This window comes from Lactuca sativa, chromosome 5 (genome assembly GCF_002870075.4).
Source record: "Lactuca sativa cultivar Salinas chromosome 5, Lsat_Salinas_v11, whole genome shotgun sequence".
In the NCBI taxonomy this organism is placed as follows: domain Eukaryota; kingdom Viridiplantae; phylum Streptophyta; class Magnoliopsida; order Asterales; family Asteraceae; genus Lactuca; species Lactuca sativa.
The window spans coordinates 187,928,744-187,945,056 of record NC_056627.2 but is presented as its reverse complement, the minus strand read 5'-3'; the positions used below and the strand labels follow the sequence as shown (position 1 = coordinate 187,945,056).

Genomic DNA, 16,313 nt, shown 5'->3' with positions numbered 1-16,313 from the left:
TTTCCACCCCACACTTCCAGTAGAGCTTGTCCTCAAGCACTTAGAGAAGTAGAATAAATGAAGAAGAATGAAAAAAAAAACAATATGAAAAATAAAGAAAAGGAAAGAAAATGCAAACGTGAAACTCGGGTTGCCTCCCGAGAAGCGCTTCTTTTGATGGAGTCATTAGCTAGACTCCGCCCCTTCTACGTGTTTGCGATTCCGCACAGCAGCAGCTCCTCCAATCCTTCATTTCGGGGGACTCCTTCTTCATATTTCTTTACTCTATGGCCATTGACTTTAAATGGTGTGCCATCTTTTGAGATCAATTCTATAGCCCCGTGAGGAAACACCGTCTTGACCAAAAAGGGACCATCCCACCTTGATTTGAGTTTGCCCGAGAAAAGTTTTAATCGGGAATTGAAGAGTAGTACTTTTTGGCCTTCATGGATGTCTTTGCTTTTGATTCGTTGGTCATGCCATCTCTTGGTTTTTTCTTTATAGAGCCACGAACTAGAATAAGCCTCATTTCGGAGTTCTTCAAGGTCATTCATTTGCATTAGACGGTTGGTCTTCAATTCTCCCATGTCAAAGTTGCACCTCTTTAGCGCCCAATATGCCTTGTGCTCGATTTCAACCGGTAAATGGCATTGCTTTCCATAAACTAGCCTATATGGTGTAGTACCAATAGGTGTTTTGAAAGCGGTACGAAATGCCCATAACGCGTCATCCAATTTATCCGACCATTCCTTGCGGTTGCTTCCCACCGACTTCTCTAAGATACGCTTCAAGGCTCGATTGGTCACTTCCGTTTGTCCACTCGTTTGTGGGTGGTATGATGTGGAGAACTTATGGGTCACCCCATATTTCTTGAGCACCTTGTCCAATTGATCATTGGCAAAGTGTGTGCCACGGTCACTAATTAGGGCCTTCGGAACACCAAACCGGGAGAATAGTTTTTTTAAGAATCGTACCACTACCCGTCCGTCATTTGTAGGTAAAGCCTGCGCTTCCGCCCATTTCGAAACATAATCTACCGCCACTAGGATGTACTTGTTTCCTTTGGATGTGGGAAATGGTCTCATGAAGTCAATGCCCCATACGTCGAACACCTCACACACTTGAATGCTATGTTGTGGCATTTCATTACGGGATGAAATGTTTCCCACCCTTTGACAAGCATCGCATTCTTTGACATATTGGGCTGCATCTTTGAAGATCGTGGGCCAATAGAACCCAATGTCAAAGATCTTCTTCGCGGTATAGTGTGCTCCATGATGTCCTCCCATGGGCCCGCTATGGCAATGTTCTAGTATTCGTCGACTCTCCTTTCCGAACACACATCTTCGTATAATTCCATCCGCACAGCTTCGAAAGAGGTATGGATCGTCCCAAAAGTAATATTTGATTTCCGCAAAGAATTTCTTCTTTTGCTGACTACTATAATCCTTCGGGACGTAATTGGTAGCTAAATAGTTAGCTATGTCTGCGAACCATGGCTCCTCTCCCACGGACACCATAATGTATTCATCCGGAAAGTCTTCTCCCTCTTTATCTTCTTGCAACGCCGGGTTCTCGAGCCTAGATAAATGATCGGCCGCTACGTTCTCCATCCCTTTCTTATCTCGTATCTCTATATCGAATTCTTGAAGAAGCAGCACCCATCGTATTAGTCTTGGCTTGGCATCCTGTTTGGAAAACAAATACTTGATAGCCGAGTGGTCAGTAAAAACAGTGGTTTTAGATAACACCAAGTAAGGGCGAAACTTGTCAAAAGCGTAAACTACGGCTAACAGTTCTTTTTCAGTAGTAGTATAATTCTCTTGGGCAGGATTTAAGGTCTTGCTTGCATAATAAATGGGTTGAAAGTGCTTATCAACCCTTTGTCCAAGGACCGCTCCTAGTGCATAGTCACTAGCATCACACATGATCTCGAAGGGTAAGTTCCAATTTGGTGCTATAATGATCGGGGCATTAGTTAATTTTTCCTTTAGAAAGTTAAATGCCTCTAAACACTCTTTAGTAAAATTAAAGGGTGCATCTTTTAGTAATAATTGTGTTACAGGTTTCGTGATTTTGGAAAAGTCTTTTATAAAACGCCGGTAAAAACCTGCGTGTCCCAAAAAACTTCTAATGCCCTTTACATTAGTTGGTGGGGGTAATTTGGCAATGGTGTCTATCTTTGCCCGATCCACCTCAATTCCCTTTTTAGAGACTTTATGTCCCAAAACTATACCCTCCTTGACCATGAAGTGACACTTTTCCCAATTTAGGACCAAGTCGGTTTTCTCACATCTAGCAAGCATCGAGTCAAGATTTGTGAGGCAGTCATTGAAAGAAGATCCAAATACCGAAAAGTCATCCATAAAGACCTCCATGAATTTTTCTACCATATCATGGAATATGGCGGTCATGCACCTTTGAAATGTCGCAGGTGCATTGCATAGTCCAAATGGCATGCGTCTATAGGCGAAGGTCCCACTGGGGCATGTAAAGGTGGTCTTTTCTTGGTCCATTGGGTCTATGGGTATTTGGAAATACCCTGAAAACCCATCTAAGAAGCAATAGTAGCTATGGCCCGATAGTCTCTCTAACATTTGATCTATGAAAGGAAGGGGAAAATGGTCTTTGCGAGTGGCATCGTTTAGCTTTCGATAATCGATGCACACTCGCCAACCGGTTACCGTTCGCGTTGGAATTAACTCGTTCTTTTCGTTGGTAATGACCGTCATTCCTCCTTTCTTGGGCACCACTTGGACCGGACTCACCCATGGGCTATCGGAGATGGAGTAGATGATTCCCGCATCCAAAAGCTTGACCACCTCCTTCTTGACTACTTCTTGCATGTTCGGGTTTAATCTTCTTTGATGTTGCACCACCGGCCTTGCTCCTTCTTCTAAGTTGATCTTGTGAGAGCAGTAGGACGGGCTTATTCCCTTGATGTCGGAGATGCTCCATGCGATGGCTCTTTTCCTTTTCTTCAACACCCGTACAAGTTCCTCCTTTTCCGTCTTGGATAGATCCGAGGCTATAATCACTGGCTTCTGATTTCCTTCTTCCAGGAAGGCATACTCCAGATGGTCAGGTAGTGTTTTGAGCTCCAATTTATTGTGCATAGTAACGGACTCGCCGAGTGCAGGTTTGGTACTCAGCGAGTTGGTGGCGGCATTCGCGACTTCTTGCTTTCCTTCAGTTGTACTCGGCGAGTAGATCGGGTCTACTCGGCGAGTAGGGCGTTCAGCTTGGTTCTTTATTTCTTCATATTCTGCTTCCTCCAATAGCCTTTCAATCTCTAATAAGTCCTTTTCTGGATCAAATTCTTCTTCCAAAGTTGCAGACTTGCTGGAATCTTCAGGTATGTCTTCTTTCAATAATTCGTCAAGCATGTCGATTGAGAATGCCGTGTCGTCACTACTCCTTGAGTACTTCATGGCTTGGTCTACCCCGAATGTCACTGAATCGTCCCCAACTCGCAATGTGAGCTTAGAATCTCTCATGTCTACGATGGCACTAGCGGTGTTGAGGAAGGGCCTTCCAAGGATGATTGGTACTTGCGGACCCGCCTCCATGTCGAGAATGTTGAAATCAGCTGGGAAGACAAATTTGTCTACTTTTACTAGCAAATCTTCACATATGCCTCTTGGGAAAGTAACAGTCTTGTTTGCCAAATGAATTGCCATCCGAATTGGCCTTGGCTCCGGAAGGTCCAGCTTCTTGAAGAACGAGTATGGCATAAGGTTCACACTTGCTCCAGAATCAGCTAAGGCATGAATTGCAGCCAAGTTGCCAAATTGGCAAGGCAAATTTAAGCTCCCCGGATCACCCTTCTTCTTTGGTAATTTGTTTAGCATTGCGGCGGAGCAATTCTCATTAAGTACTACTTTCTACACTTCCTCCATCTTTCTTCTGTTAGTGAGGAGTTCCTTAAGGAACTTTGCATACTTGGGCATTTGCATGACGGCTTCAATGAAAGGAATGTTTATTTGAAGAGTTTTAATATGATCAAGAAACTTCTGATAGTCCTCTTCCTGCTTCTCCTTCTTGGCTCGGGCTGGGTACGGCATTGGAGGCTGGTATGGTTTCAAGCGTGGCTGATCACTTGTTTTAGCAGAGGTACTCGCCGAGTCCATCGGTCCTACTCGGCGAGTAGGACTCTCAGATTGTGAGTGTTGATTTTCGACTTGTACTTCCGTTCCTTCCTTCTGTGAGTCCTTGTTCGCTTCAGTTCGAATGGGGGCCAGGGGAGTAATAATCTTCCCACTTCTTGTGGTAACAATATTTACTTGTGCGCCTCGTGGGTTGTTCTCGGTTTTGCTAGGAAGCTCACCCGGTGACCTTTGGTTTAGTTGTTGAGCAAGTTGCCCAAGCTGCGTTTCTATGTTGTGGATGGATGCTTGCTGGTTCCTGAGCATTGTTCTTGTTTCTTGGATAGCAGCATCGTGGTCACTATGTCTTTTCTCGGAAGCAGCCACAAATTTAGTTAGCATTTCTTCCAAGCTCGGCTTCTTCTCTTGCACCGGCTCCTCCTTTTGGTAAAAGCCTCTCCCTTTTTGTCTGTACTTCTCTTCCTTGGCCTTCTTGTACTCTTCGTAAGGCAGCCACTCCGTCTTTTGTTTGCGCCAGTCTTCATCATACCGGTCACCGCTCGAATAGCATACTTGTGCCTTTTTGTTGCCGTTCTCATTCAAATCGCAATCTCTAGTGAGGTGAGGTCCATTGCAATTTTCGCAACCCACCCGTATGGCATGGATAGTTTGATCCATTTTGTCCATTCTCCTATCCATGGTTTTTAACATGGCCATAACTGCGGATAAATCTTCAGTAGCTGTGTACGCGGTTCCCCTTGTGGCATCATTCCTGGGGTTGTGGTATTCTCTAGAGTGTTTAGAGAATTCTTCAATCAATTCTTTAATCACCGAGGGTGGCTTCTTTGTAAGTGGGCCTTGTGAGTCTAGCAACTGCCGGGTTGTGACATTGACTCCATCATAAAAGATGGAAACTTCTTGCTGGCTATTTAGATCATGGTGTGGGCAATTTCGTAGCAGACTTTTATACCTCTCCCATGCTTCATATAAAGATTCTCCAGCTTGCTGTTCAAAGTTTGCAATGGCCTTCTTGAGTTTGGCTATTTTGGATGGTGGGCAAAAGTGATCTATAAATTCTTCCTTCATTTTGACCCATGTAGTGACTGACCCGGGGGGAAGTGATTTGAGCCAGTCCTTAGCAGCACCCTTGAAGGTTACCGGAAGCATCCGAAGTAGTTGAGTTTCGCGGGTTACATTTGGAATGTTGAAGTAATCAGCAACATCATTTACTTCATCCAAATGTTTGTAGGCATCTTCGTGATCTTTCCCATAGAAAGGTATTTCCTTGAGCGCAGCTAGGATATGACCTTTTAGCTCGAAGGTAGCAGTTGCAGGAATTGCGGGTTGCACAAGTCCCGGGCCATGGTCGTCGCGCATCCTCTTCTTCCATTCTCCCATGGGAATTTCATCAATGTTAGCCATAGTGAATGCTAACTCTTCCTCCGATTCGGTTTCTTGTTCGTACGTTGCCTCCTCTTCTTCCTCGGTTTCGTATCCAATATCTTCTTGAATTGGTTCCTCAATTGTCAAGGAAGCGCCAGAAGTTCCTGATTTACTGCTCTTCTTTTTCCCAAAAACAGTCTTCAAGTTGGACAATGGTGATTTCTTTGGTGTGCTTGAACTCTCCACGTCCTTCCCTTTGTTTCTTTTCAATGCGGATTCGGGGTCTTCAAACGGAGGTACCAGTGGTGTGTTTGCTCCTCTGGTCATGAGAGTTCTGAAATTAATAAAAAAAGAAAACGTAAAAAGAACAAAAAGATTGTAAAAAATTTCTAACTAAACTATTACTCGCCGAGTAGGTGCGAGTGCACTCGGCGAGTATCAGTGATTTTTAAGTTTTTAACCTATGTTTTTAGCCTAACTAAAACAGATACTAAAACCTAATTACCAGTTACTAAATTGCAGTAATTAAACTTTATGCAAGTAAACTTACACAAAGGATCGAAAAAATTAGGAATTAGCTTAATTATTTACAACCGTTCCCCGGCAACGGCGCCAAAAACTTGATGTGTGTAAATTCAACTAGTTTTATCCCTACTTTTTATTAGTAATTTGAGCACACAAAGGCAGTGAACCTGTCTTTAAGTGGTATAGATTGATAAGTAAGGTATCGAACTCAGGGAACGGACAATTAAACTAATAGCTAATTTTAACTAAAACAAATAATAAATGTAAAGGGTTTTTCTCTAGTTTTGCAAGACTAGAAACTTAAACAAACTAAATTAACTAATTAACTAAAGCAAAAACTATTCACCAAATTTGATAAAGATGTTTCTATTTAGGTTCAACCAATTCACTCCTATGGTTATTTAAGTTAAGGTGGATTAATTGCTATTGGTTACCAATGATAATAGTTAGGTTCATGTTCATTACTCCTAACCCTTAGACAATTAACTAATTTAAGCATTGATCAAGTGTTTAAACTAATTAATTCCCTAGATTAATTATTTGGATTAAATAAGATTTGTAATGGTCAATTAAGTTATTAATTCAATTAACCTCTTGTTGATGGTTTCTCAAACAAGCTCACACATTAATCTTCCTATTTTCTTATTAATCTTAGTTTCATACTCATTACTTCCAAGCATACGTTTTAGCATTCACATAGACATATGAGGTTAACAATTAAGTGATGTTCATGCAACCTAATTGCCTTCCAATTAACAGAAAATAGTAGTGATTAATACATAAGGTTCTTTAACAAACTTAATTTAATAAATCACCAATAGACAATTAAACAAGAATTAATAATTAAACCATAGGAGTTCTTTAGTATTCCCCAAATAGAAACAAAAACGAGTTTAGCTCATAGTTGAAGTAGAAACAAGCATAAAACCAAATTTTATGAAAGCAAACATGTTTAATTCCTAAGTCTAAGTGGTAGAATTAACCTAATTCCTTGAATTCTTCCAACTCTTGAAGCTTAGGGTTCCTTAGCGCCTTCTGAACCTTTTAGTCGCAGCTAATCCTTCAAAAATCACCAGGAGTGCCTCCTCCTGGAATAAGGATTCGTCTTTTATAGATATCCCAAAACAGGGGGTACTCGGCGAGTAGCAGAATTAACTCGCCGAGTAGGTCCATACTTATCCGTCTTGAATTAGCAGTTGTAGTTATCTTCTGGCATATCGTCGTGCACTCGCCGAGTAGGGTCGATCTACTCGCCGAGTAGATCTCCTTCTTTCACTCTTTAATCTTCACTCGCTCTCCTTTTCTCCTTTTTGCATCCAAGCATATCTTTTGGACTGAAAACACAATTCTCAACATTTTAAGTACCTTTTGTCCATATTATTCTCATAATTAATCAAAAATAACTAAGAATATATATATTAAATAATTAACTAATTATGCACATATCAACTGACAAAATGGAAAAGCTTACGAGAACTTACTTAAGGGAAGTAGTGCGACTGCATGGTGTTCCGATATCCATTATCTCCGATCGAGATAGTAGATTCACTTCAAGATTCTGGCAGTCACTACAAAGTTCCCTAGGGACTAGGCTAGACATGAGTACAGCCTACCACCCACAAACAGACGGGCAAAGTGAGAGAACGATACAAACTTTAGAAGATATGTTGAGAGCCTGTGTGATTGATTTTGGAAAGGCATGGGATATCCATTTACCCCTTGTCGAATTTTCATACAACAATAGTTATCATACAAGCATAAAGGCTGCTCCGTTTGAAGCCCTCTATGGTCGAAAGTGCAGATCCCCTCTGTGCTGGACTGAAGTTGGCGATACCCAGTTAGCTAGAGGAAGAGTTCCTGAAAGCACTCTCACCGGTCCGGAAATCATACGAGAAACGACAGAGAAGATCGTTCAGATTCGTGAACGATTGAAAGCCTCTAGAGACCGAAAGAAAAGCTACGCTGACCAAAGGAGGAAACCTTTGGAATTCCAGGTAGGAGACCACGTCTTATTGAAGGTCTCACTGTGGAAGGGTTTAATACGCTTTGGAAAGCGTGGGAAACTAAATCCAAGATACATAGGGCCTTTCGAGATTCTTGCCAGAATCGGCCCTGTGGCTTACAAGCTTAACCTACCGCATGAACTTAGTAACATACATCCAACCTTCCACGTCTCAAACTTGAAAAAGTGTCTGTCCGATGAGACTCTTGTTATTCCACTCGACGAAATCGAGATCAACGAGAGCCTCAACTTTGTGGAAGAACCAGTAGAAATCATGGACCGAGAGGTCAAACAAACAAAACAAAGTCGCATACCCATCGTGAAGGTTCGTTGGAACGCCAAGCGGGGACCTGAATTCACATGGGAACGCGAAGATCAGATGAAACAAAAGTACCCTCATCTCTTTCATGTTCACTAGTATCTTTACTACTTTAAATTTCGGGACGAAATTCCCTCTAACGGGGGGATGATGTGACAACCCGATATTTCAACTCTTTGTAATGACCTAAAAGGTCAAGTATTGTAACCACTTTTGAGTTAATAAAATTAACTTTGATAATAAAATGTCCAAAAAGTTTCTATTTAAATTCTTCTATGTTTAAATGTCATTAAACCATGATCGTACGTAAAAAGAATGCCCAAATCCGACTTCGTATATTGAAGTTATGATTTTTCCAAGTTCAGCTTAGCAGCAGACAACTAAAAACTCGAATCGGAGATCGAGTGACTTTTGTCCGGAATGACCTAAACGAGAATCGAAGGTCTCGACAATGGTATTTCAGCGGTAAAAAGTCTGGCAAAAACCGACGTCAGATAAAGAAGTTATGAATTTTTAAAGAATTTCCTTAATCACGTCATTTTAATAAATAAATAATAAAACTAACTTTGGAATTTGCCAACGGAACCTAAACGAAAGTTGTAGAGCGTAGTCTCACCTACGCGTGGATATAAAGACCATCGAAAACAAAGTTCGTAGGAAGAAGATATGATTTTTGAATTTTATTAAACAAATTATATATTTATTTAATTCACAATTCTAGTATTATCCGAAGAGGAGTCAGCGTCCTCATCCGAGGTACGCGCCGCGTAACCCCGTACGCCCTGCGTACCCGAGGGCCTTGGTCTCGGTCCGTCCACGTCGCCCTTATGCGAAGCTACCGACCCGTCCCATCCGACCCGCCGTCCCATCCGACCCGCCCCATCCGATCCGTACGCGTACCGAGGCGGTTCAGCATCCCTATAAATAGAATGCGAGGGCTTCCGAAAAACTTGCTCATTTCTCTCACGATCTTGCCTCGTTTTCCATGCCCGCACTACCCCGAAGCTCTGGTCTTTTTGCTCAAGTCCCGAGGGTCGATTTTACTCCCGAGAATCTCGAGGAAAATCCGTTTCCCGATACGAAACTCGGCCCGATTTTCCATCTCGCTATCTTCAAACTTTCAAGTGAGTTTCATACCCCTTAATCAACCTTTTTAAATACTCTAAATGCTTTTATATGCTCTCAAGAGGGGGAATACAAGTAAACACACGAGTATTATCGTGTGTTACATAAACAATTATTTTATGTGCTTTTATATATCCAAATCGCATGTGATTTATAAACTATATAGGCAACTTTTATATATATAAAATATGTTATATTCCATCTTTTGAAATATAAATTGTTGTATTGCATGTATAAACTAAACTTTTCTTAGATTTTATGTATACTTGTCTATCTTAGGCTCTACAAAAATCTATGCTTTCATAACAAATGATTCCTTTTCTAGGTATTTCTAAACAAACGAGACACACTTTTAGAAAACTATAATAGGTATAGTTTTACGAACAAATTTCTAACTCCTTCGTACTAGAAACATGAATTTCAAGAAGTCACTTTCGTATACAAGAAACAAATGAAACATTTTATCAAGTAGATCTGTTTTTATACCACGGTTTTGTGAGACGCTAACTTCAAGTATGTTCGAGTACACATTTCAAGTCATGTATTATATACCAGAATCCCTTGGAGGGGGAGCATGGTGTTTGTGTATAGATCTATACGGGCTTGACAACCCACGCCCTGACTATTAGCTACAGTCCACCGTTTGGGGTGACAAACGTCATAACATTCCAACGCCTGAAGAACGTTGTGTATAGGCATTCCGAGTCAATAGTATGGTTATAAAACTCACATGGGGTATTAAAAATGCATTGATTTACAAGGTTTTCAAACACATTGGTTATTTTACATTTGCATACATTTTAGAAACAAACATTGGTCTTGGGTGAAGGCTACTTTTATACTAGTAGAAAATATAGGATTTTCTAAACACAAACAAACAAAGACAAAATATTTCATTTTATACAAACATTGTCACTTAAATACTTATGAAACTCACCAGCTTAAATGCTGATCTACTCTTTCAAAATTACTTGTATGTCCCAGGGATTCAGTAATTTCAGGTACTAATATGTTTTTGAAGAAGGGATGCTGCGGCTCCAGTTTAATCTCATATTTTTGACATCATATTGTAATTGGTTTTGAACATGTAACTTCTGACAAATGTAAACTTTCAATTATATATATGATGGTTGTATTGCTTTTCTTTACTATGTATTCATTTGTTACGTTACCACATGAAGTCATCCGCCCCCGAACGTTTCCGCCGTTCAGGTTTGGGGGTGTGACAGATTGGTATCAGAGCAATGTTTATAGTGAACTAAGTATATCGAACCACATAAGATATACAAACTATAAATGCTTAAGGGACTAATACTCTCTGACAAAACATTTTTCTTTTTACGCTTAAGCAGCGTTACGTTTAACTTAAATTGATAGTTCATTTAAATACAATTACATGCATACAACAAATTATTTTCATGATATCTAACTATACAACAAGTATTTAGACAAGTTGACACTACGATTAAGACTCAATATATGTAATCAGATTTTGGACAAATATAGCGTGATCAACTATATTTGCCCGAGATTGGACCAACGTATATCGAGGAATGATCGTAGTAAGCAACAAGTCAAAACTTACCAAACCATTACAAGAATCAAACACAAGAATTTAAATACTATAGGAGTATTTGCTACCTAAACTAGTTTAACTTACATGTTTTGCATGTTTCAACTTTATTCAATTCTTATAACCCTATTTCTCATACAGTCAAATGGCTGGATTTCACCACCCTGGCGACCCCTACTTTCCCAACCAAGGCAACGGAGGATGGATCGAAGTTGATCCCGAAGAGGATGAGGAACCCATAGAAGTGGGTGATGACTCCGGTACCGACTCAGAGCCGGAAGTGATCGACCCACCACCCATTCAATCTCCCGTCTTCGTAAGGAACTTTCAAGGACCGACTCCCATCTGGGGAAGTCACCTCCACCGTTGGAGCCAACAGCAAAACCTACGCCCTCCCTACGGCATGTGTCGGGACTTCTATGATGTTCGCGGTAGAGGTTCGGCTGATCGAGCACTCCTGGTAATGGTGGGTAAGCTAGCCAATCAGTCCTATCAGTCCGAAGTTCAAGCTAGCCGACTCCGGGATGTCAATGTGGAAGTGCAGGTTCACACTTCTGACATCCGTAGGCTGGACAAGATGAAAGACAATGCTCAACTCCAAACCGAGGCATTCCAAGCACAAATGATTGCAGCCCTCGTTGAACTGAGGGAACAACAAGCCGCTTTTGATAGGTGTCTAATGGAGTCGAAGCAATCAGATGCGGATTCAAGCTCCAAGCGCAACCTGCGTCGCAAGTAGTGCTTGTCAAAGACTCAAATTTTGTTATAGCTTAGGACCTCGGCTAAAAGTCTTTAAATTTCTCGAACTTTGTAATCGGAGACCCTTTTAGGGGTCAAATTTTCATGATCGTTGTAACAACTTTTATATTAATATAAGTGACACTATTATTACTGCGTTGAGCATTTCGTTCAAACCTTCAAAAGTCTTTGAGAAAACAAATACTTGTTTCATACTTTCAGTCTTACAAATAACTTTCATTCTTCTATTTTAAGACTGATATTATCATCTGTTGTTGAACTATAGCGATTTAGTTCATGAGACACATACATTTTCTATTCTATGGAATTCTTATCTTTACCTTTTCAACCTATAGTTGAAGGATGCCTCCGCGTAGGAACCCAAGGCGAAACAACGGTGAGGAAACACCTGTACCACCACCACCTCCACCACCTCAATTTGATGCAGTTATGTTCCAAGCAGCAGTCACTGCAGCGGTAGCAGTTGCCATGTCACAGATCAATAACTCGAGTACTAATGGCTCGGGATCTGGCACACACCCATCCAACCATGGCGAGAGTCATGGACCACCCCGAGAATGTACCTATAAGGACTTCACTAATTCCAAGCCCCGGATGTTTTATGGAACTGGTGGTGTGATGGCCCTGAGGCAGTGGATTGAAAGGACGGAGGCAGTCTTTGAAATCTGCTCCTGTCCCGAGCACAGCAAAGTCAAATTTGCAACTTTCACCCTTATTGATAAAGCTTTAACTTGGTGGAATGGCCACGTTAAAGTACTTACCCTAATAGTGGCAAACTCCATAACCTAGGAGAGCCTAAAAGCCATGATGATGAGAGAATACTGCCCACGGGGAGAGATTCAAAAGCTCGAACACAAACTATGGACACTCGGAATGGTTGGTACCGACATCGCTACTTATACTAACAGATTCTGCGAGCTGGCAATCCTTTGTCCAGATATGATTGCTCCCGAGAGCAAGAAGATAGAGAGATACATCTGGGAACTGACGCCCCAAATGCGATCAAGCGTGTTAGTACTCGGAATCGCGTTACTACTCGGCGAGTAGGTACATCTACTTGGCGAGTCCACGTATTTATTCGAAAAAAAATTATTTTTTTTCACATTCTATAAATAAGGAGTTTTTACCCTAATTGTTCAACACTTTCAACACTTCATGCGGCTGCCACCCATACTCGACGAGCAAAGTTCTCTCAAGTTCTCATCTTGATTTCTTCTGTTTCCTTGCAAATTCGACTCAAAGGTAACAGTTTTAACTCTTAATCTTTTAAAGCTTTCAATCTCTGGTAGAGTTATATCCTTAATTTCTGAAAAATCCCGATTTTGACTCAACTTGGCCTTTAGGGTTTCGATTTCTTGATAAATTAGGTTGTTTTAGACAAAATTTATTATATATATATATATATATATATATATATATATATATATATATATATGCTTAATGGACATACCGAAGCAAACCCCTGGATTAATTTATAGATTTGGACAGTTAAATGCACATACCGAAGCAAACCCCTGGATTAATTTATAGATTTGGACAGTTAATTTTATCCAAACTGGACTGGACTCACACAGTTCATCCTGCTCGCCGAGTCGGTTCGTGGACTCAGCGAGTCCGGATTGCAGATACCCAAAATTTCGTTGTTCTTAATTGCTCTGTGTTTTGTTTGTGGTTTTCTTGATTCTATTTTGCAGGAATTATGTCTATGCAGGGACAAAGTTCAAGGGGAGGTGGCTATGGGGACCTTCCATGGTTAACTTTTCCTCAAATAACCTCCAAGTCTTCACTTGATCGCGCAAAAAACAAGTTGAGAGTGTTAAGACGTAAAGAAATATATGCCCCCAACAAAATCGACTGGAATCGGGTGGGGCAAACTGGGTTGGAGGAAGAGTTGACCCCTTATTTAGTCAAATCTTCTGAACATGAAGGGATGACAATAGTTTATGATGGTTGGAGTAGATTGTTCAAGATCCAAGAGCCAATTTACCAAGAACTGTGTTGGGAGTTCTTTTCTACCATCTCCTTCTGAGGTGGTAGTGGTTATTATAATCCAATCATCATCACTTTCTGAGGGGAGCTGCGTCAATGCAGTATCACAGAGCTTGCATGGAGATTGGGAATTTATGATCAACATGTTATTATGTCTGAAAACTTTGAGACATTCGTGGAGCACTGTCACAAAGACTAACTCAAAGAGGTGGTTGCATCTACTTGGTGAAATACAATTGCCAACCGAGTCTACATTCCATCATCTACTCAAGAGGGGAGTATCTGTTCCCCAATTCATCGCCTTATTCATCGTCTTATTGCAAGCACTATTAACATGCGAAAGGATGATGATAATGTAGAGAATTGTTATCGAGATTTACGAAAGCAAAATTTGATTTGAGTGATTGAAGAGTTAGAACACGAAGAGTAAATATTAATCAGATCTTATATTGATGAAGACTGATTACAGAATAAGCAGAAAGGATATTTGTGTTTCAGAAAAGTTATCCTCTACTTCAATCCTCAGTCCCTATTTATAGGGAACATGAGTGTACAAAAAATATACTAAGTCTAAAAATTACACTTCGCGCAAATATGACTTAGTAAAATAACATAAAGATGCGAAACTATACAAACACAATATTCGACTTTTACAATTTTGCTTCTACAATCTCCCCCTTTGTAAACAGTCGAAGCTATTTAGTCCATAAGCTTTTGAACAGCAGAGTGAATTGTCTTTCGCACTTCTCCATACCAGGAAATCACCTTCTTGAGATCCTTCTTGTCTCCTTCATTATTCTTCTTGCAATTGTTCATACGAACAATAAAGTGTGTATATTGCAAAGAAGTATATCTTTCCACCTCTGAGACTTTAAACAAGAATTTCTTAGGCTTCCCCTTCGTATCTCTTCCTGAAAACACCATGCCGAAAGGTTTCAGGCATATTTCTCCAACAACATATTTCGATAATGCTGACTGTGATAAGGTTTCTTCCCAAGGAACGTTCACTTCTCTTCCCAACACATTCGCCAATTCTTCATCAGTAAGAGCCAAACAATCGAAGTAATTGTCAATGTATGTCTTAACATGTGTGAAGCCTATCTTGAACACTTCAGTCTCAGAGCCTTTGAGCTTATTCTCTTCCATATGCTTCAGAATCAGAGCCACTTGAATCAAATCATTGCAGTTCATTAGAGGAAAATCAACTACAGTGAAGTCATATTGCTTGTTGTCTGCTCGAATAACAAAATAACGGAAATTTTGAAGCATGTCTTCAAACATTGTATCTTTCTTGATTGTTAACACCTTTTTGATCTTCATTAAAGACCAAACTTCATCTGGATTCTTTCCCAATACAGCATGAAATCTGATTTTCATGTTTATATAATCATCAGGATTATCAAACTTCTCGCTAATCTTGTACTGAGCAGTAATGAAGAGCATTTCATTGATTGGAAAATCTAGCTGACAATTGTCAGAATTCGCAATATCATAATTTTTCTTTGGCTTCTTCTCGAATTCATACATTTCCCTCCCCACAACTTTTGACACTATGGTTTCGTAAGAGTACAGCTTCGCAGGATCTCCTTTGTTCATCGTGGGAGGATCACTTGCCCTTTGCCTCATGATGCTTTTGTTGGAATAGTGTCTAAGCCCGTAACTATATTTGGTATGTAGTTGACCCGGTTGTGCATGGTCCTTTTGGGTTGCCTTCTCCAAAGCAACTTGACAAGGTAATTTAAGGAGAAAGAGAGAGTATTATGATTTATTAATATATTATAAGAATAATATATTAAAGGAGAAATTATATTTAATTTATTAGTATTGGTCATAAATTAATTAAGAATTAATTTGGTGATCAAAAGAGATTAATTGAATAAAGGGGTATAAACTGTCAAATGTATGATAGTTGAGTTTTAGGTTAAGGAAACCTAATGGGCTTAAGGGGGAACGAAATTATGATGGGTAACCATCATATTTTCGTCCAAGGGCCTTATTCCAGAAGGTTCCATGGGCTGCTTGGTGGCTAAGCTGTCCATTAGGGTTTAGACTGAAACCCTAGTAACCTGTAAGTATAAATATGACCCCTAGGGCATTGAATTCGGCTACCACTTGATTCTAAGAGATCCCTAGGCTGATTTCTAGCCTCTCTCTCCCTCTTTCATATTTCCTTCTTGCTTGTGGGGTTTGTGAATCATTAGAGGAGTTGCATTTGTGACTCTAAGCTCAAGAGAAGAAGAAAGAGAAGATCTAAGCCAACAATTGAAGAGGTAAACATCTAGATCTGATTCTATATGTTATTTTGTTGTTTATATGCTAGATTAGGGTTTGTAAGTCTTGGAATCAAAGCATGTTCAATAATGAAACCTAGATCCAAGCATTAGGGTTTGTATGAGCACATATGAATGTTTCTTATGCATAAAACCATCAGTGGTATCAGAGACTTGATTGGTTTCAGTTTTATGTGATGCTTAACTGTTTTATTTGCTAAAAATCGAGTTTTTGGCCTCTGCCCGACTCAACTCGGCGAGTCAGTATCTGGACTCGGCGAGTTGGCCCCTACTCGGCGAGTCC

The 16,313-nt window shown here is 40.3% G+C and overlaps 1 non-coding gene across 1 annotated transcript; it reads left to right on the top strand.

Annotated features, from left to right (window-relative positions):
• Positions 1–4,995: 4,995 nt before the first annotated feature.
• On the top strand, positions 4,996–5,102 carry LOC128126484 (small nucleolar RNA R71). Its single transcript, XR_008224480.1, has one exon. It is a non-coding gene; the product is annotated as a small nucleolar RNA R71 (small nucleolar RNA).
• Positions 5,103–16,313: the final 11,211 nt, after the last annotated feature.